This window comes from Crinia signifera, chromosome 11, assembly GCF_055691185.1.
Source record: "Crinia signifera chromosome 11, ASM5569118v1, whole genome shotgun sequence".
Taxonomy (NCBI): domain Eukaryota; kingdom Metazoa; phylum Chordata; class Amphibia; order Anura; family Myobatrachidae; genus Crinia; species Crinia signifera.
The window spans coordinates 80,337,377-80,357,369 of NC_139227.1; the positions used below are offsets into that span (position 1 = coordinate 80,337,377).

At 52.0% G+C, this 19,993-nt stretch overlaps 1 long non-coding RNA gene across 1 annotated transcript in view; it reads left to right on the forward strand.

The window, feature by feature from the left end:
- Positions 1-3,087: 3,087 nt before the first annotated feature.
- Positions 3,088-19,993, forward strand: part of LOC146045822 (uncharacterized) — a 33,106-nt gene continuing 16,200 nt past the window's right edge. The window contains exons 1-2 of the long non-coding RNA XR_014465623.1: positions 3,088-4,183; positions 11,304-11,521. This is a non-coding gene — a long non-coding RNA (uncharacterized LOC146045822). The remainder of the gene's footprint in view (positions 4,184-11,303; positions 11,522-19,993) is intronic.

Consider the following 19,993-nt stretch of genomic DNA (forward strand, 5'->3'; position numbering starts at 1 on the left):
AATAGTGTTAGTATTTCAGCAGGTTAGAGGAGGCTTGCATGATTTTGGTATTATAGAGTTTGGAGAAATGGTGGAGGTTGAGAAGGTGAAAAGGTTGTGATCAGAGAGATGGAATGAAGTGTTAGCAAATTCTGAAACAGAACATAGCCTGGTGAATACAAGATCAAGGCAGTGGCCCTTCTTGGGAGAAGAGGAGTCAGACCATTGAGTGAGGCCAAGAGAGGCGGTTAGAGGGAGGAGTTTAGAGGCATGAGGAGAAAGTGGGTTATCAATACCAATATTGAAATCACCCATGGTGATGGTGGAGATGTCAGAAGATAAGAAGGGTGGGAGCCATGCAGAGAAATCTTCCAGAAATTGATGTTTGGGAAGCCCAGGTGGGTGTTAGATATCTGCAACACCATACTTGCCTACTTTCTGGCTGCCAGCTCAGGGGAACGGGGCCGCCGATGGGAGCGAAAAGGGGAGGAGTGGGAGTGGAGCCACAGGAGCGTGATCTGTTTGGGGCCATGGCCAGAGTGATTGCATAATCTTAGCAATGCCCCTGCCGTGCAATGCCGTTATTTCAGGCATTGCACTGCGATGGGTGGGACTAAATGATGCGATTCGCTTAATTTGACCCACGGACCCACCCTGCCGAGGGGTAATCGCTGGAGCCAGACAGCTTTTTCAGGGGACCTGATTTCCGGGTAGGCAATCCTGTGCAACCCTACGTGTTGCAATCCTGTGACATGCAGAGAGAAAGGGGTGAAAATCAGTGGCGGATCCAACATGGGGCGACAGGGGGAACTACTGCAGGGACCCCGCCCCTGACTGTCCAGTCACCGCAGGTACCCCCTGCATGCCCCACGCTGCCCCTGTTGCCCCGTGGTGGAACTGCCACTAACCTGATCATACTGAATTATCATGTGCCAGTACTCGATATGGCCACTCCAAGGGCCCGCTCCATAACTTTTAAAGGCGCCGCGTACTGCAATAGCTCTGCTGTCAACCGTACACAGTGCCGGAGCCAGATCACATCACGTGCAACCAGCCCGGAGCCGGCTCCAAGCCACCCAGTGTCCTACCTACCCAGAGCGCCAGCGTGTACAGAGTCTGTCTAGGGCATGCTATCCAACTCAGCAGAGGGCAGCGGCGGAGAAGAGAGCCAGAGGAGCTGGACGGCTGTGCGCCGGGTACTACCCATACAGAGGGAGAGATGCGCCCTCTCCGGGAAGGAGGAGCTAGAGATCAGCGTGTACACATTACACCGAGCAGGTAAAAAAATGGGTGAGCAAACGTTTGCGCTTAAAAGCAGCTTGAATTTGAGGTGATGGGAAAGGGGGAGTTACACCGGCCCCCCAAGAATGAGTGCAAAGAGAGAGGTTTCCCACACCAATAATAGAAGCGCTATAGGTGATTGTTAATACTCTCCTATATTTCGTTGTTCTGTAGTTCTTCTCCGTAGTCTCTTCTTTTTGAGAGACTAGTATGTGGGGAGAAAGACAACAGAGGTACAACGGACCTCGTATATGAGGTCCGTTGTACCTCTGTTGTCTTTCTCCCCACATACTAGTCTCCCAAAAAGAAGAGACTACGGAGAAGAACTACAGAACAACGAAATATAGGAGAGTATTAACAATCACCTATAGCGCTTCTATTATTGGTGTGGGAAACCTCTCACATTACACCGAGCGGCGGCAGCGGAAGAGCCCAGAGGAGGAGGGCTGCCTGGAGCGGGAGCACTTCTGGAAATCATCAACACCGTCTCCTGCTGTGGGTGAGTGTGTGCGGCAGCTCCCCAGCAGGGCACATTGTGTGGGCACTGGGCAGCAGCGGTCCCTCAGTATCCCTGTAGTGCTATGGAGGTGTGTGAGAGGGGGGAGGGGTGTGTGAGAGGAGGGGGGGGGGAGGTGTGAAAGGAGGGGGCACTTAGTATGTGCACAATTGGGATAGTAATATACCTACCCCGCCTCCTTTACTGTTACCAGGCCTGGAGGTGTGTGTGAAGTGCAAACCACCATGTGATAGTGCTGCAGGGGCGGCCGTGTCTGATTGTGTGCCAAGTCTCTGTAATAGCCAGAAGATTGAAGTTGCCAGAGATGAAGAGGTTGTGGACTGAAATTCATTTATTGCAAACAGAGCGTGCATTTAGTAAGGAACATTTTAGTGACTTGGAGGGTGATGGGATACATGTGACATTAATGAGGTTGACTAGATTTCTATATTGTTTTGACGCAGCTGAATGTGAGTGAGGCAGGTGGTCAGGGCCTGGATTTGTGGATATATCACCAGCTGATAAAAGCAGAAGTGCTACTGTAAATAAATGTTAGTGGAGGTTTGAGAATATTTTATGTAGTGGGAAGTTTTGTATGTTAAAGTGCATGTAGAGAAGTAAGTAAAAAGCTCATGAGTGTTAAGAAGAGGGGAGTGAATAATGGAAGCAGAAATGTGCACACCTATAAAATAAATCACTTATAAAAACGAAAACAAGGTTTCATTTATTCCTGTTGGTTCAAATAAATCACATGCAAGAAGCTGCTATGCGGGACCTTAGAGAAAGCGAGGGCTGCATAGGCATGAGGGAATATAAGAGTCTGTGCATTTTGTGATGGTATGACAAAGCTAGAAACAGAGTTCACTTACCCATAGAGGTGCAGTGTAGTTGGGTAGCCAATCAGGTGTAGAAGGGGTGGTAGCTTAGGTAGAGGTATATAAGGGGTAGTCAGGTGATCCATCTTCCTCTTGAGTCTGGATTTTTTCAGGATCAGGGACACATCGTGCTGCAGGACAGGAAATCAGAGCTAAGTATCATAGAATCATTTGTTGTCCATTGCAGCCCGCTCCACACACAATGCGCCGCTTCACCAGTCAAGCTCCCCCTCCCCGCTGGCTTTCTGACTCTGCGCGTCCCCTGTCTGCCGCAGCAGCACGTGGGGTCAGCGCCAGGGAGTCGCGGCCTACCGCCGCAATGCCTGCCAGCCCAGCGCGGTCCTTAGCGTGGGCGTCCGCCTCAGTGTCCCCCTCTCCCCCGCCAGCGGCGAGCGACGCAGGCGGGTCCCAGCCCAACTCGCCGCTGGACTTGTCAGGCGTCAGCCAGATACAGTCCCCGGTCCCCGCGCCACCGCCCGGCTCTCCAAGTGCCGCAGACACTCAGGCACACAGCGCTGCCCCTCTCCCCACCCCCCTTGTAGCGGGGAATGAGCCCCGAGCGGGGAATGTAGGTTACTATACACCTCGCAGGAGCTCCACTCCGGCGGTGGGCCAGGCCCCCTCCACCCCGGGCCCCAGGTCAGACTGGCCTATTATTCAAGGGGGTGCCAGGACACCAGCCAGTGGGGGTGGGTATCAGGCTGTGCAGGGAGTCATTGGGGCAGGACATGGTGCTCTGGCCACATTACCTCCATGCTAGCACAAGGCTCCATCAGTGTCCACATAGGAGGTTTCCTGCCCAGTCAGGGCACCCCATCCACACAGGCTCCCATGGTAGGGCCCTTCCCTCAGCTTCCTCCTCTGCCACCCCCCGGGTCAGGGGAGTCGTGGACCCCGGTACTCAGGCCCTCCCGCAGCGGGGACCCGCCGCGGGGACCTCATTTCCCAACCGTGTTCCCGCCGTCCCAGGGTCAGCAGTTTGCCCCCACCTGGCCCTACCCACCACAGGCGATGCAGGGCCCCAGTATGCAACACGCCTACCAGCCGCACTGGGGGTACCCCCACACGGCGGGTCAAGGTGTTCAAGGGTTCCAGGGCCAGGATATGGGAGGGCTCTATCCCACCCACTTTGGGCAGGGCTGGCCAAGCCAGCAACATTTTCCCCCGCAGTACCCACCGGGGCCCCAAGGGGGTTTCCAGCATAATTTCCCAGCCGCATCCAGTTCGCGGTATTCCCAGGCCCCGGCTGCCAGCAGCGCCACCGTGATGTCAGCCACGGGAACCCAGTCCCATGGGGAAGTAGGATTGCCTGGGGTTGCCGGTAATTCGTTAACATTGTCTGCTTCTCCCGAGGTATCGATGGTGCGGCAGCGTGGGGTCACGGATGCAGAGCGTCCATACAGAGACGGCGTCATTGAATCAGGGCCTGGAGGCCGAGCGACATCAGCGACGCTGGCTTCCGCAACTGACGCAGCATCAGAAGTTCCTCTGGTCGTTCCAGGGACATCGCAAGAAGCCGGGTCTCTGGGTGCCGGTGACATACCGGGTGATGGTGAGCATGATGATGACGATGTTGATTCTTCTTGTTCCACGTCCGGCCATTCCTCTGAGAGTAGTGGGGAATCAAGTACCGGTAGGCGCCCCCGTAAGCTAGCCAGGCTGGTTGCGCGTGCTGTAGCAAAAAAGTTAGGCAGTAGTAAAGCAGCCAGCAAGGCCAAGCCCGCGGAGGCGACACAGCCCTCCACGGACATGGTCCATTGCAGCAACACGGCGGTATCCCGCGGATTGCGCAAAGGCATAAAGGGGAAAATAGCCAAAGGGAAATTTGTGGACGTCTTCACATTGACCAACGATATGAAGACGGAACACGAAAAAGCCAGGAAACAGCGGGCTCAAGGGTTTCCTCACATTTGCGTCATGCTACCTGGACACCAGGCCCGAGGAGCATGGCAATGTGCTCAGGTACATATTCCTGGTGAATGAGACATTCATGGCTTACAAGGGCACGGCGTGGAGGGATTACGACGACAAGTTTCGTCTGGCCCACGACGGCACCCGAGTAATGCCCATGGGTTTAAAACTTATCGAAATCTGGTTGGAAGTCATAGGGAAGGGCCAGCCGGGCTCAGAAGCTTCTCACAAAAAGCCATTTCTTGCAAACAAAAAGGGGTCCAAGCCCGCCGCAAAAGGTAGATGCTACGCGTTGAATGACTCCAAGTGCGACAGGGGCGCGAAATGCCGTTTTCGCCATGGGTGCCGCAACTGTGGAGCCAACCACCCGGCCAAGTCCTGTAAGTCAGGCACGGGTGGTGAACAAAACGTTGGCACTAAGTAAGGCCCCCTCCCCCATAGTCTTAGACGAGTTGGAACTGCGGTTGCGATCCTACCCCAATAGGGAGGACGCTTTGTTTTTATTACAATGTTTTCGTTATGGCTTTAGTTTGCCTATTTCAGAGGAAGTTAGGGTGGTGTCCCACAGGAATCTAAAATCAGCGGTGGAGTTTCCCGAGGTGGTGAGACAGAAAGTGCAGGCCGAAGTGGCGTTGGGCAGAATGGTTGTCCCATTCGCCTCTGAGCTATTGAGCAACTTGTGCTTCTCGCCGTTAGGCGTGGTGCCCAAGAAAGCTCCAGGTAAATACAGGCTCATCCAGCATCTGTCTCACCCTCACGGGGCATCCATTAACAACGCTATTCCTGATGAGGTGTGCAGTGTTCGGTACCAGCTTTTTGATGAGGTACTTACATTGGTGCGGGGATTTGGCAGGGGCGCCCTGATGGCAAAGTTGGACATTGAGTCCGCTTTCAGACTACTCCCGTTACACCCTAAGTCCTTCAGATTTATGGGTTTCCGCTTGGACGGGGGGATTTTCCTCGACAAGTGTTTGCCCATGGGTTGCTCCGTCTCCTGCTCCTACTTTGAGAAGTTCAGCACTTTCCGTCATTGGTGCGTCCAGGAAGCCTCAGGATGCCCTGGAGTGGCGCATTACCTGGACGACTTTCTCTTTGTGGGACCCGGAGACGGGGACACCTGTGCCTTCGTGTTGTCCAGGGCGATACAGGTGTTTCGAAACCTCGGGGTGCCCATCGCAGCGGACAAGACCAAGGGGCCCACATGCGTAATATCGTATCTCGGCATTGAGATCGACACTGCTGCAGGCTGCTGTCGCCTTCCGGCGGACAAAGTCAGCAAGTTGCTGGGGCTCATAAGGGAATGTTTGCCGCGAAAGAAAGCCCAATTTAGGCAGGTCCAGTCCTTACTGGGTTCGCTGAACTTTCGCTTGCAGGGTGATACCTATGGGCAGGGTGTTTTGCCGCAAGTTAGAGAGGGCTACAGCAGGGACACGGGACCCCCATCACATGGTCAGGTTGTCAAGGGAAATTAGAGACGACATGGTCATCTGGGCATCATTCCTGGTAAACTTTAACCGGGAGTTGCTCTGGCCCTCTGAACCCGCGCCTAATGCGAGGCTTCAGCTATTTACAGACGCTGCTGGTTCCACTGGCTTCGGGGCATTGTTCCAGGGGGAGTGGTGCGTGGCTCCGTGGCCTCAGTCATGGATCGACAGAGGTTTTACTGCCAACCTATTATTATTGGAACTCTTTCCCATAATTGTGGCAGTGGGGTTATGGGCTCAGAGGTTAGCGAACCAGACAATCGTGTTCTGGTGCGATAACCTGGGCGTGGTACATGCCATTAATAACCAACGCACCTCTTCACCTCAGGCCCTGCGGCTGCTGCGGCATTTAGTTTTGCACTGCCTGCAACATAACATCCATTTCATGGCGCGGCACGTTCCGGGGGTGGAAAATGGCATAGCTGATGCGCTGTCAGTTCAACTTCGCGAAATTTCGTGAGTTGGCCCCTGACGCATCACCCCTGGGGCTTACTTGTCCATGTTCTGTGTGGCAGATTGTAGAGCAGACATGATGGGGCTAGCATTGCGATCCCTGGCCCCTTCCACCCGTAGGGCTTACGCTGCGGCACAACAAGACTGGGAGGCCTTTCAGGAGTCCCCGGCGAACAGCGGTAAGTCGGTCGATGACCGTTTGCTGGCGTTCGTGTGGGGGCATTATAACTCGAGCCGGTCAAAGTCCGCCATGTCAGCAGCGCTAGCAGGGATATCCTTCCACGCCAGGTTATGCGGGGCGTGTGATCCCACCAAGTCCTTTGTATTGACAAAGGCCTTGCGAGGGTGGGCCAAAGAACGCGCAAGCCAATTGATCTGCTGATGCTCCGTAAGTTAATTAACTGTGTACAGGGCGTGGCGGATAGCGCAGAGGAGGCGTTGCTCTTTCGAGTGGCGTTCTCGTTTGCGTTTTTTGGGGCTTTTAGGGTGAGCGAGCTTGTCGCGGCCAATAAGAGTGCCACTGATTCCGGTTTGCGGTATGAAGACATGGTCTTCCAGGAAGGTTTAGTCCTTTGCAAAATCCGCCGGTCCAAGACCGATCAGTTGGGCAAAGGCCGCTGGGTCACCCTGAAGTCCCAGCCGGAAGGGGAAATATGCCCCGTGCGCCTGGCCGCGGCATAATTGCCTCTGAGGCCGACCCCCCCGGCGCAGTTCTTTGCGCATGCAGATGCATCACCTTTGACGCGCTTCCAATTCACTGCGGTGTTTAAGCGCTGTGTGGCTGCGTTGGGTTTGGAGGTCGCCGACTACGGGACGCATTCGTTCCGTATTGGTGCGGCCACCAACGCAGCAGCGGAGGGTCTTCCAGTGAATGCCATACAAGAACTCGGCCGCTGGAAGTCCTCCGCTTATAAATCTTATATTCGTCTAGATAAGGTTTAGCACGCGCCTGTGGTGCTGGATCCAAAAACGTTGTTTAAACTTGGTTTTGTAACGGCAGCGTTACAAAATCGAGGGTGTGAAGGGAATTTTTTACTTTTTCCTCCGATAGTGGGCTGATTACAATTGGCTTCCCCCCTCAAGTCCACCGGAGGTTTTTTAAGGTTTTCACCTTCACTTGGATTCTAGTGTACTAATTTATGTTGTGCATTATCTGTCTAACCCTAAGTTGTGCATTGTACAGTTTAAGTTTGAATGCTAACAGGTTAGGGTTTTCTTTTTCAGCCCTCCCACCCCCTTCAACGACTCATGCCACTGTCTGGTTCATCGGGCATTCCTTCATTTTCTGGGCATCCAAGCATCAGTTAGCTGTCAGGGCCCGGGTAGAGCTAGGGGCAAGGGCAGTCCATTGGTTTGGTGTTAGGGGTCTCCGGTGGAATGGTCTTTTACCATTGTTGCCCGACAAAGAGCGTCGGTGGGGTCGCTCGATTGTGTAAACTTTGCGGTCTCCAAGGTGGTCACGTCCATGGGAGGCAAAGCTGTCAGGCACCCCTCTTTAGTACTGCAATCGATTCTGCCGCTGTGTCTGATTGCTGGCTGCTGCAAATTAGCAGCCGTCACTCTGAATTAAACCAAGTGTATGTGTGAATGAATTTGCAATGTCTTCGGTGGACATTGCACTTCATTTCTGGACTGTAGCAGCATTAGTTAACATTTGCAATTCTGTAGCCTAGAATATCGCACTTCCTAATGCATTAGCGCACAAACATGAATTATGCCCAGAGCCTGTACAGTATTATTAATATCTGACCTGATTAATGGACAAGCAACATCACCTGCGATTATACACTTTGTGAATGTGCAAAATTATTTAAAAGTCTCAGCAGCCCTGAAAAGTACAGAGACACCCAGCGGAGTAATTGCAAAATCACAGCAACTGCGTACACACTCCCAACGCACACGCACATCCCTAATAATATGCAGCTCAATTAAATCAACGGACATGCAGCATGGCATCTGGTACAGAGATGCCAGAGGCATGCTGCTTGGGTGTGGATTCACATGCGCACCCAGCGACCCCCCCCCCCCCCCCCAAAAAAAAATGACTGCAACATGCCTTTGTCTTTGACATTACTCCCCCAATGACACCCACATATGGTGCCAGACTGTCGGGATTTACTAAGGGAAAAATATGGTAACCCCCCCCCCTTTCCGTGGGTTTTAATGCATTTTCAAATGTACTAAGACCGGGCTGCCGCGTTTTTGGCACCCAGCGTACCGCCACCTTTGGATGGTGATACCCTATAGAAGCCTGTGGGCTTCTTAACGCCAGCCACCACAACCTGCCACCTCCGCCGACCCCCACCACAGATGCCAACCACCCTCCCCCTGACATACCTTCCTCCAGGAAGCCTGGATCCGGAAGGCAAACTCCTCCAGGAAGCCTGGATCCGGAAGGCAAACTCCAGGAAGCCTGGATCCGGAAGGCAACCTCATCCTAGAAATGCAGCTGGAGGTCATTCCGGCTGCAGGGGCAGGAGGGGGTGCCGGGGACACCCGCTTAAGCTTCCCGGCATGGCGGGGGGGGGGGGTGAGGAGAGCCCAGGGAGGTGACGGAGACCCCTGCACACCACCTCACAGGTAGTGCGGGTGGCCACCGTCACCGCATTGCGATGATGATTGCATATATTAGTACATATGCGATCAACATCGGTGTGAGGGGCGGCGATGTATTTTAATACATCCCAACCTCAATCACTCTGCATAGAAAAGAAATGCTTTATGTGGCATTTCTATTATTGTGCATAATTGCAAAACATCGGCATAATGCCCATTATCTTTACTTTTATATACATCATAATGAGATTTAGATAATAGAATGTTGTTAAGCGCTTAAATCTCCTGTCTGTTATTAGTCTATTATTTATTATATGTAAAAAAACGGTACTTGTGTAATAGCACGGTGCCCGGCTATGCTACATTTTCAACGTAGGCTAAGCTACGCTATCAGCGTAGCCCAAAGGCTGCCTAGCGTAGTTAGCACAGTGACTCCACGGCAGCCCACCGGCTGCCTAGCGTAGTTAGCGTACTTAGCATAGTGACAGCCCGCGTCTGTCTACGGCGTCTGTGACTCCGTGGCAGCCCGGGTCTGTCCCCAGCGTCCATGGCAAGCCTAGTGAACACCTCTCACACATCGCCGGTAACCGCCAAATCGCCGGCGGAGAGGGGACACAGCTGTCTGAGATGCAGGTGTGTCTCAGACGCTCCTGTATCTCAGTAATTATTGCAGCAGGGTATGGCAACCCTGCTTGTGTCCACTTCAGGGAGTTGGGGTTAGGGGGTTCGGTAGCATGCGCGTCTCGCGCACAAAGGGGGTACGCGGGCGCAAGTGCGTCTTATGCACAATAAAGGAGGCATATGCCAGTGCTCCATGTTACAAACTAGCAAATGCCTCCTTTTCCAACCCCCACTATCCACGCCAGCCCAAAGTGTGGCGAGCGCAGTGGGAAACATTACGCCCCTCCCACGACCTGTTCATACCCCACTATCCACGTCGGCGTGGAGTTGATCTAATAAAGTGTGGCAAGCGGAGCGAGCCACAGAGTCCAAAGCGTGGCGAGAGGACGCAGAATACATGTAAAGTAATCCGCGTGACCGCGTCCCCTCGCTGCGCTTCGCCACACTTTATAAAGTCAACTCCACGCCGACGTGGATAATATGGGGGTCGGGGGTACAAGTAACACGTGCGCTCGCCATGCTTCAGGCTGGCATGGATAGTGGGGGTGTTTCAGGAACACATTCACACCTGCCATATCATACATCTGAGACAGTAATGACGACACGTGTTAACAGGTAACTGGATTTTAGTGAATAATAAAAAAGAGAAAAAAAACACTTAAACTACAAAGAAAATAATAAAACAGTTATTCTTCAGTTTCTGCATTCACCGAAACTGCAGCTGAAGTTGACGCAGTTGTGTCTGCATCTGTCTTGTCTGCTTTGTCAGCCTTTGGGAGCAGAGTTAGGGCATATAGAATCCGCTGGAAAGCGTTTTCTGCACCGACAGTTTTGCGCAAAATGAATTCCTGGAGATATGAGTCCAGATTTTGGCGTGCATTACCCCTTTGCCTTTTGTTACGCCACTTACAAGATCCCCAAAGGCGTTCAATGTTTTGGGTATGAACCCCAGTCTCCGGATCAAAAAAATTATAGCGGTGGTTACCCGTGCATGCTGGTACCCTGCCTGCTCCAGCTGTTGAGTGTTATATGCACACCAGCAATCAGAGTATATAGTCGTCTCCGGTTCTATATATTTGTTGATGGTGGACATCAGGGTGCTGGCATCACGTCTGTCCACAGGCGTTATAAAACACTCACCGGTATCTCTGGATATGCCTCCAAACAACCACTGTTGAGGCACCAACACGTCCGACATGACTTTTTCTATGTACAAAGAGACTCTTGTCCACCTAAACTATTTTTGCCGGACCGGCAATCCGGCGTTGGGGCTGCGACATTAAATCCACGGTGCAGGCCTCCCGCATATAGTTATTGTACAGCACGGTGGTTTTGTTCGACAACTTTAGTTGTCGCTCACAAAACAATATGCTTGTGAGCTCCTCTGCCCATGGAAATATAAAACGGACGAGGGTAAGAAATGGCATACGACACCCCGGAAACCAATGTGCTGCACGGAGACTTTCGGAAGGTTTCGGCAGATGATGTCATCTCCAAGCACCGCTCCAGTTTACACTGCGGGTCAAAGAGGAAAAAAAAAACTCCTACTGTAGAAAATTAGGTTATTGCCATTTAGTAGAACCTTAAGTATTTGTTATTCAGTACAAAACAATTTATCAAAACATTTTACTTATGTACCGCCCTCAGGTGCCTTTATGTGACAGTGGACGCAGCTGTGCTTCCGTTCATCCATACTACTTCTGATTGGCAGCCCCCAAGACTCCCTTGTAGACTTCAGCAGAAGAAGGAGGAAGGAGTGCTGAATATGGGAGGAGAAGGAAGGATATGGGAGATTGTGCATGTCATGAGAAACACTGCTTTGTGAGCGGCGCAGGGTAACTTGTGGAGGAAAATGGTAGAACAAGGTGTGTGGATAGATAGATATGAGGCAGCACTGACGGTGTAATGGTTACCATGGCCCTGTGTGGAGTTTGTATATTCTTCCCGTGCTTGTGTGGGTTTAGTCCGGGTACTTCGGTTTCCTCCCACAATCCAAAATATACTGGTAGGCTAATTGGCTCCCAGAATGTCTGTGTGTGTACATGTGGTAAGGTATAGAGATTATAAACTTCACTGGGCAGGAACTGATGTGAATGTCCAAATATGCTCTGTATAGTGCTGCAGAATATGTGTGCGCTATATAAATAACTGGTAATAAATAAATAATAATATAATATGAGAGGTTAAGAAAAAGAGTTAAGAGTAATGATACATAGATGAACATACAAAATTGAGGGTCTCAGTGGAGAAGAAGCACATGACACTAGAGATGTGCGCCGACTCTTTAGTTTTGGATCTGTGTTAACATTTTTTTAGTTTTTGCCTAATCTGTCCTCATGTGTTTTGATTTTAGATCTTTAATATTTCTAGTAATCGTATTATATACCAATGCTATTGTTGTCAGAATTTGACCCACTTGCCATGTTTTCAGAGGACTACTGTGATGTTTACAAGTCACCATGGGATCTATGTACTAAAGGCCCCCATACATTATGCGATTTGGGCCCGATTTCACCCGATTCGGATGAATCGGGCTGTGAAATCATCCCAAATCGCATGTTTTGACACCCTATCCGACCCAATGCGCGGTCCCGTGCGCATCGGATCGGAGTCGGGCAGTCGCACCGGCTGCACATAAGATTTCCAAATCTTATGTGCAGTCTCCGGGCAGGTTCAGCGAGCGGGGGACGCCGGGGAAGGTGAGCTGACAAATAGTCAGCAGGCGGGGGTCTCCGGGCATGGGGAGAGGCTGGCAGGGGCAGCTGACACTATAGACAGCGGGCGGGGGGATTCCGGTGAACCGGCGAGGGGAACAGCTGAGCTCACTGCTGGGCAGGAGGACCAGGCAGACGCAGCTTCAATACAAACGACTGGGGAGGCAGTGATTGGCTGAGAGAGCTCTCTCAGCCAATCAGCAATTGGCTGAGAGAGCTCTCAGCCAATCACTGGCTCCCCATTTTTTGTATTGGTTTTTTTCTTCCTTGAAGCTGCGTCTGCCTGGTCCTGCCCAGCACGTGAGCTGTTCCTCTCGCCAGTTCACCGGCGTCCCCCCGCCCGCTGCCTATGTGTACACTGCCCCTGCCAGCCTCTCCCCATGCCCGGATCAACAGTGTCCGCGGCCAGCTGACTATTTGTCAGCTCACCCTGCCCAGCTGTTCCCTGCTGCTCCCCAGCATCCCCCACCCGGCTCTCCCCCTGCAGCTCCCCGTGGACTGCATATGATAAATCCATGAGATTTATCATATGCAAAATTTGGCACATCAACTGCCTAATCGTGTGTCCCCCTCCCGGGGAGCTGCAGGGGAAATCAAGTCCCTAGGACAAGTCGGACTAATGTATGGGGGCCTTAAGACTTGGAGAGTGATAATGAGAGGTAGAGGCAGGGTTGCCTACTTTTAAAGTCTCCTCTCCAGGAGAAGCCCAGAGAGGTGATTGTCAGCAGTATTGCAAATCCAGCAATTTGCGGGTCTTCGAGTATGGCCTTGGCTAATTAACACAATTTGTATCTTTAGCCCCTCCCCTCCGAAAAGGCGTGGATCGCGGGAAATGAACGCTGCTGTGGGGGAGATGCGTGCACAGGGGTGGGGTGGTATCCGGGTACCCAACATTCAGGAACCTCCCGGTCATTCCGGGAGGGTAGGCAACCCTGGGCAGAGGTTGAGAGAGATAAACTTCCAACCAGTCTGCCACATTACCGGCATAAAATTGACAAGAGCTGAATGGTTGGTAGTTTATCTCTCCCCACTATATAACTCTCCAAGACTTAGTTCCTCTGCCCCATATAAGCATATGACCCAAAGTTGGGCAAATCAGCTCCTGCCATGTTACATGCTTTGTTTGATGATTGGCTGGTACTTTATCTCCGTTCACTTTATTGATCTCCTAGGCTTAGTGTAGTGTAGTAGATAAACCCTTTTAAAAAAGCATCTGCAGCAGATAGTATAGACCTGCAGCACAGTAGTCGCCATAGAATACTATGAGGTTGTGATGTGCCGCTATGCAACAAGCTCCAGATATTTGGTCAATTATGGCATCAGTGCTCACTTCAAGAATGGTATGTTGCAAAGGGGCTGCTGAGATTAGAATGGTCAAGGCTCTATAAAGGTAGCTAATATATATTGGTATTAAGCACTCACCTTCTGTATGATGCTATCTATGATAATGTTTATTCAATGCATGGAACCCTGGCTGTGTCTAAACAAACAGCAAATAAATAATAAACAGCAAACAATGTGAGTTGAATTTAAATTAATTTATTAGTAATTACACTAATAAGTCCTGGAAAGTATCCACAGGAAGACCTACGCAGTATTACTGAGGGACCCTAGGGTTAACATAAATCCCAGGTTAGGGACCTATGGGGTAATAGGCAGTAAGAGGACGATACTGCGCATGCGCCGGACCCGGAATATGCCTTCGGGAGCTGCTGCAAAGGCAGCCCACAGAGGCTGCGGGCCAGCACATGCGCAGTACTAAAGAGGCTACTGCGCATGCGATTGGCCGCACGGCGGGGCCCGGCGCAGCTGAGGGGGCCAGGAACATGGCAGCGGAGGGGGGCATCACAGCAGCCCCCCCCTTTGGAGAGGTAAGAGCCGCTACTGGTAATAGGGGTCAATAAAAAGATTCCCTAATGCCCCCTAAGGGTCTCTCAGAGCAGGGGCGGATCTAGACTTTTCTTCTGGGGGTTCCCAGTTCTGACTCCTCCCCTTCCCAGTCCTGCTATAGCTGCCTTGCAGGCAATAAACCAAACTATCCATTTATTACAAACCCCCCCCCCCCAAGTCCCGTCCACTGTATAGATGCTGATGGTAGCAGACCTGTGCATTACATAGATGTAGTGCAGAGGTCACACACAGGATGAGGATAACAGTAATGCCCCTGTAGGTCAATCTCCGGCTGGCTGTGAGGCCGGCCCCCTTGTTCAGACTCTTGGCAGCGCTCACCTGTCACCTGGGGTCCTGGGTGGGGTGAAGCCCGGGAGAGCAGTGGGGCAGCCAGAGCAGCAGAGCGCACAGAGTGCAGCCAATGTAGACGGCACCACGCAGCAGCAGGACAGTGATCCGTGGCCGCCCTGCCTGGCCCCGAAGACAGCAGCGAGCATGAGGTAGAAGGACCCTGGGGGGGGGGGGGGGGTATATTAGTGTAATTAATTGTCATTCAACTCACATTGTTTGCTGTTTAGGATTTATATACAGTTTGTTTAGACACAGCCAGGGTTCCATGCAGTGAATACACATTATCATAGATATCGTCATACAGAAGATGAGCGCTTAGTACCAATAGGGTTGCCGACTCTCCCGGAATTGCCGGGAGTCTCCCGAAAATTGGGACCCCCTCCCGGCCCCCCGGAAGGGTGGGCAACCCTCCCGGATTCAGGGGGAAACCCCCCCTGCGACCCGGATCGCGGCATTAAAATGCCGCAATCCTCGGGTATTAGAGGAATGGGCGGAGCTAAAATGACACAATCGTGTGACGTCACACTTAAGCCCCACCCCCTGTGCGGCTGCTGGAACTCTCCTCTCCGGGCTTCTCCCGGAGAGGAGAATTATAAAGTCGGCAACCCTGATATACTAACAAGCTCCTGAAAGCAAAGCTTTTCTGCATGATAGGCAACACCATTATGCAGATGGCATTGCTTATAGGAACCTATAAGAAATCCCCCCCCCCCCCCCCCCGAAGGCAGCCTGATTGCAGGGTGAGTGACACCCTGTGGGCATTTGTCAGCGGTAGCGCAGTGTATTCTGGGACTCCATGAAATGCAGATGCTCCCCAGGGTGGGCCGCTGACATCATCAGCGGTTGCGAAAATCATTAGATGGTGAACATAATGGAAGCCATGCACAGGGGCGTGAGGGAATATGGGGTGGCGTTAACCCGCTCGTTGGGCTCCAAACACTCGCAGCACAGCGAGCAGGTCTGAATCAGGCCTTCTCATTGAAACGGACAGCTCTTGTCAGGAGATCTATCACTGCAGGTAAGTAATCCTGCATACCAGTGATGACAGATGCCGGGGTGGCGAGAAACATATGTCGGACATATGTTATGCAATTATTGACCTGACTCACAGGTTTTCGACCAAAAATCACATAGTATATGGCCGCAACTGACCAATAATGATCAGTTCATTGGGCATTATATTATTATATTATAAAGTAAGCGCTGATTACCCCACACACACACTACATGGCATGTATAGGGGCATCTGAATAAACGAAACCATGGAAACAGACAGAAGTTTCATTTCTGGTGGCCAAACTAGAAAGCAGGAAGTGTGATTTGTGGCTTTTATGTATAGATGTATTTTTGGCTGTCATGCCTAAAGCTGGGCACACACTGAAGCTGGTATGAGTCATTGGATCAACCCAATTTGGGTCGACCAATAAAGGTTGACACCTGATATAGGTCAACATGGATAAGGTCGACAATGGGAAGGTTGACAGTGAAAACGCCAACTTGAGTTTTTCATTTTTTTTTTGTCCCGAATGTCAACACAGTCAACACGGTCACCATCTAAGGGGTATATTCAATGCCGGGGGCGAGCTGTGACAACAAGCAGTGCTGCCTGCTCGCTGTCAGAGCTCGCCCTGTCAGTATTCCACTGACCACCCTGCAGATGCCAATTCCCCCTTGCTCCGTATTTGGAGCGAGAGAGAATAGGCGTATGCAGCCGCAGAAACAGCGAGACTCGTGGCTAAATGCAGCGGGCTCCCGGCATTAGCGAAGATTCCCCCGGAACGTAGAATAGGGTGAGCGGCTGGCAAGGGGGTTAAACAGTGAGGATCGCTTGTTTTCTGCGATCCTCACCGTTTAACCCCCTTGCTGGCCGCATTGAATACGGGGGTAAGTGTAATGATACTTTGCGCCGTCTCTGTACTGCACATGCAAAGTACAGGTCCTGCAACATTGGATGCACTATGGCTGTAGTAGACATCATTAAAGTGACAGTCTGCAGTCATTTCAGGTTAGGGGAGGGGGCGTGTCACCATTTTGGGGTAGTGCCAAGGTCAGAATCTCTGTCACAAGGTAGATTTCCTGTCCTCTTGGTAGGGGGTGCTCGACGTCGGGGTCCCCACTGTCAAAACTCTGACAGCCGGGTTCCCGACTCCCGTCGGCTATTTTCCCTCGTGGGGGTCCACGACCCCCATAGAGGGAGAATAGAATAGGTGGCTTGTGTAGCAAGCCACCGTGCCCGCAGCGTGGCGAGTGCAGCGAGCCGGCAAGGGACTTTGTTGCGCTCGCCATGCTGTCTGGGTCCGGACAGTCGGGATCCCGACTTCGGGATAATGACTGTCGGGATCCCGACTGTCGGACCCCTATACCACACCCCTTGGTAGGGACCAGTGCAAAGACAAAGGGGAGTCCACCAGACTGGAGAAAGTCTGACTGGGGCATGAAGGGCCCACAGAGTAAATACATGTTAGGGACCCATGCTTAGGGGTGTGACCAGCCAATACAGAGGCTTAGCTAACCATTAGAGAGTGTATGGTCTGGGCCCCTTTATAAATATATTTCATGCATGATCGTTTACGAGATTAATGCACTGCAGAAAATACACTGTAGTCATGTGCAGTATATTGTAACATATGCATACCTCCCAACTTTGGAAATCTGGAGATCGGGATCCACACGCATGCTGAATGTGCACTGTGGAAATTGGGGTGTGTGGCCTTGTGACCAGGGGGCATGGCCTACAAATGGCTACACTCCCGCTGGGCCACACCTGTGGGGGCATGACCAGCGCTCTGTGAGCCACTGGCTATGCAGGGCGCGGGACTGTCCCAACAAACCGGTACGGCCCCACGATAATAGGGACAGTTGGGAGGTATGCATATATCTAATTAATGATTAAAGTGCACAGACTGCAACCTGATCAATAGAGGAAGTGATGGGCCCTCAGCCAGTAGGGCCCACCAGGGGTTTCCCTGTGCCCCTTTGGGCTAGTCCACCCCTGACCCAATTGAATTCCCCCCTGTTGTTAGTCTATAATTTCTGACTTTCCCAGAGACTTCTACTTTCCTAACGTGTCTCAAAGTGGACAGAGGAATGCTGGGATAGAATATATCGTAAGTAAAGTATTGCATACCTCCCAACATTGGTGGCAGTGGAGAAGGGACAAAGGCACAAGCCCAAAATTAGGGGTGGGGTGTGGTCTCCCAGCCATTGTTGTGGGCTTAGCCAACACTATGTGAGCTGCTGGCCATGCCCCCATCCCCTTTCTGCAGTGAATAGACGTTGTGCACGTGCTAAGAGTAGCAGGGGGACTCTCTACTGCCCTACCCCCCCCCCCCCCCTTTGTGTGACAGGAAAACGGGACAGTCCCGCGAAAATTGGGACAGTAGGGAGGTATGAGTATAATGTAGCTCACATATTGTACTAATGTCTGAAATGAATTTAGGATACCAAATGTATTTGTAGTGCTTCTAGCTAGTGCAATAATTGTGTATTAGAGCTGCTGCTTATTCATGTCTGGCAGACGTCTGCTATTGCAATATACTGTCCATACAGCATGACGTAATCTCATAATAGACTGTTTCTGTGATTAGATTTCCCTGTTGTACATGGTGAGTAATATCTGTGATGATCTATGTGATACTGTTACACATGTAGATGAGCTTTAATTAGCACATAGAGAGATGACTGCATCTATATATGACTGTAGCTAGGGCATCCTCTGCGCTGCACCCTCTGCTTATCCCACACACAGACAAATGGAATGCATTGTATCAGAAGCAGAGGAAAATCTCCAAGAGGCAATGGAGTCACCTGCCTCCAGGGTCCAAGCCCTGAAGGGGCACTTGCATCTACAGCAACACCTGTGTGCAGGGGCACTACAAGAAAGGAGGATGCCCTTGTGCAGCCTCCTCCGGTTGGCCCCCTCCTCTCTCCCAGCCACAGTGTCCCAACCGGACACTGCAATAGAGTCTGAGCACTAGAGCTCTCAGACATTATTGCGCGTGCACAGACCTCCAGGAAAATGGTGCAACAGACATTTTTCTGGCAATTCCGACGGCGCTTTTGCCTTTGTCGTGGGACACTGGAGTGCAAGTATTAAGAAATAGGTGCAGTGTGCACTGTGCACATTGCACCCATTATAAATACACCACGGCCTGTGTGGTTCACAGTGGTATCCAAGTGTGACCACTGCTCATCTAACAGTGCTCTGTGGTGCATCTGCTGCTTCTGCCTAGTATACTGGCTCTATCCCAGTACACCTGCAATAGGGAACAGAGCAGACTGGTAACACTGTGTGCTGCAGCAAGCAACAGTGCACCAGCCGCCACAAGCAACAGTGCACCCGCCTCCACAAGCAACAGTGCACCCGCCGCCACAAGCAACAGTGCACCCGCCTCCACAAGCAACAGTGCACCCGCCACCACAAGCAACAGTGCACCAGCCGCCACAAGCAACAGTGCACCCGCCTCCACAAGCAACAGTGCACCCGCCGCCACAAGCAACAGTGCACCCGCCTCCACAAGCAACAGTGCACCCGCCGCCACAAGCAACAGTGCACCCGCCTCCACAAGCAACAGTGCACCCGCCACCACAAGCAACAGTGCACCCGCCGCCGCAAGCAACAGTGCACCCGCCTCCACAAGCAACAGTGCACCCGCCGCCACAAGCAACAGTGCACCCGCCGCCGCAAGCAACAGGGACCCACAGGTGAACACTCATTCTGCATGCTACAGATGGCTGAAAGTCTACCCCTGACACAAAAGCCGTTTTCACACATCGGAGCTGGAACCCTGACAATTCACTGCACACTCTGTTTCTGCTTCTTCTCATTGACAGTAGCCATGTTCTTCAGTGTAACATTGCGTGCAGCACTTGGCTCCTGTCAGTGTAGGAACCGGCATTGCAGTCTAACTGGTCCCCCACTGCAGCCCAGCAGCTCTGGACCACAGTGATGAGAACTAAGGTTTGGTCTATGAAGTCACACCCCCTACCAATGAGGCCATGCCCATTGACACACAATGCCACACCCCATTTTTCTGGGTGAGCGGATTTGATTTTCTTCCTCTCACGGACCAGACTTACAGGTCCCAGCATGGTTTCAGAGTCTGACTCCAGCCCCAAGACCCGTTTCTCATTGCCTTCATGTTGGGTAGTGAGATGTCATGATGACTCATCCCCCAGTGCCAGTAGCATAGCGCTGTCTATTAGTCACTGGTGCTACAGAGGAAGGAAACAAGAAGCGCTACCAGGTACAGGAGTTGGGAACGACTGTACTTCTCCCTAGGCACTGCCGTCAGTAGCAGCTTTCCCAGCAGCTGCCACTGCTGTTGGCAGTGGAGCCTGGAGACCGGCAAAATTGTCCCTGAACAGCAGCTCTGGCCAGGG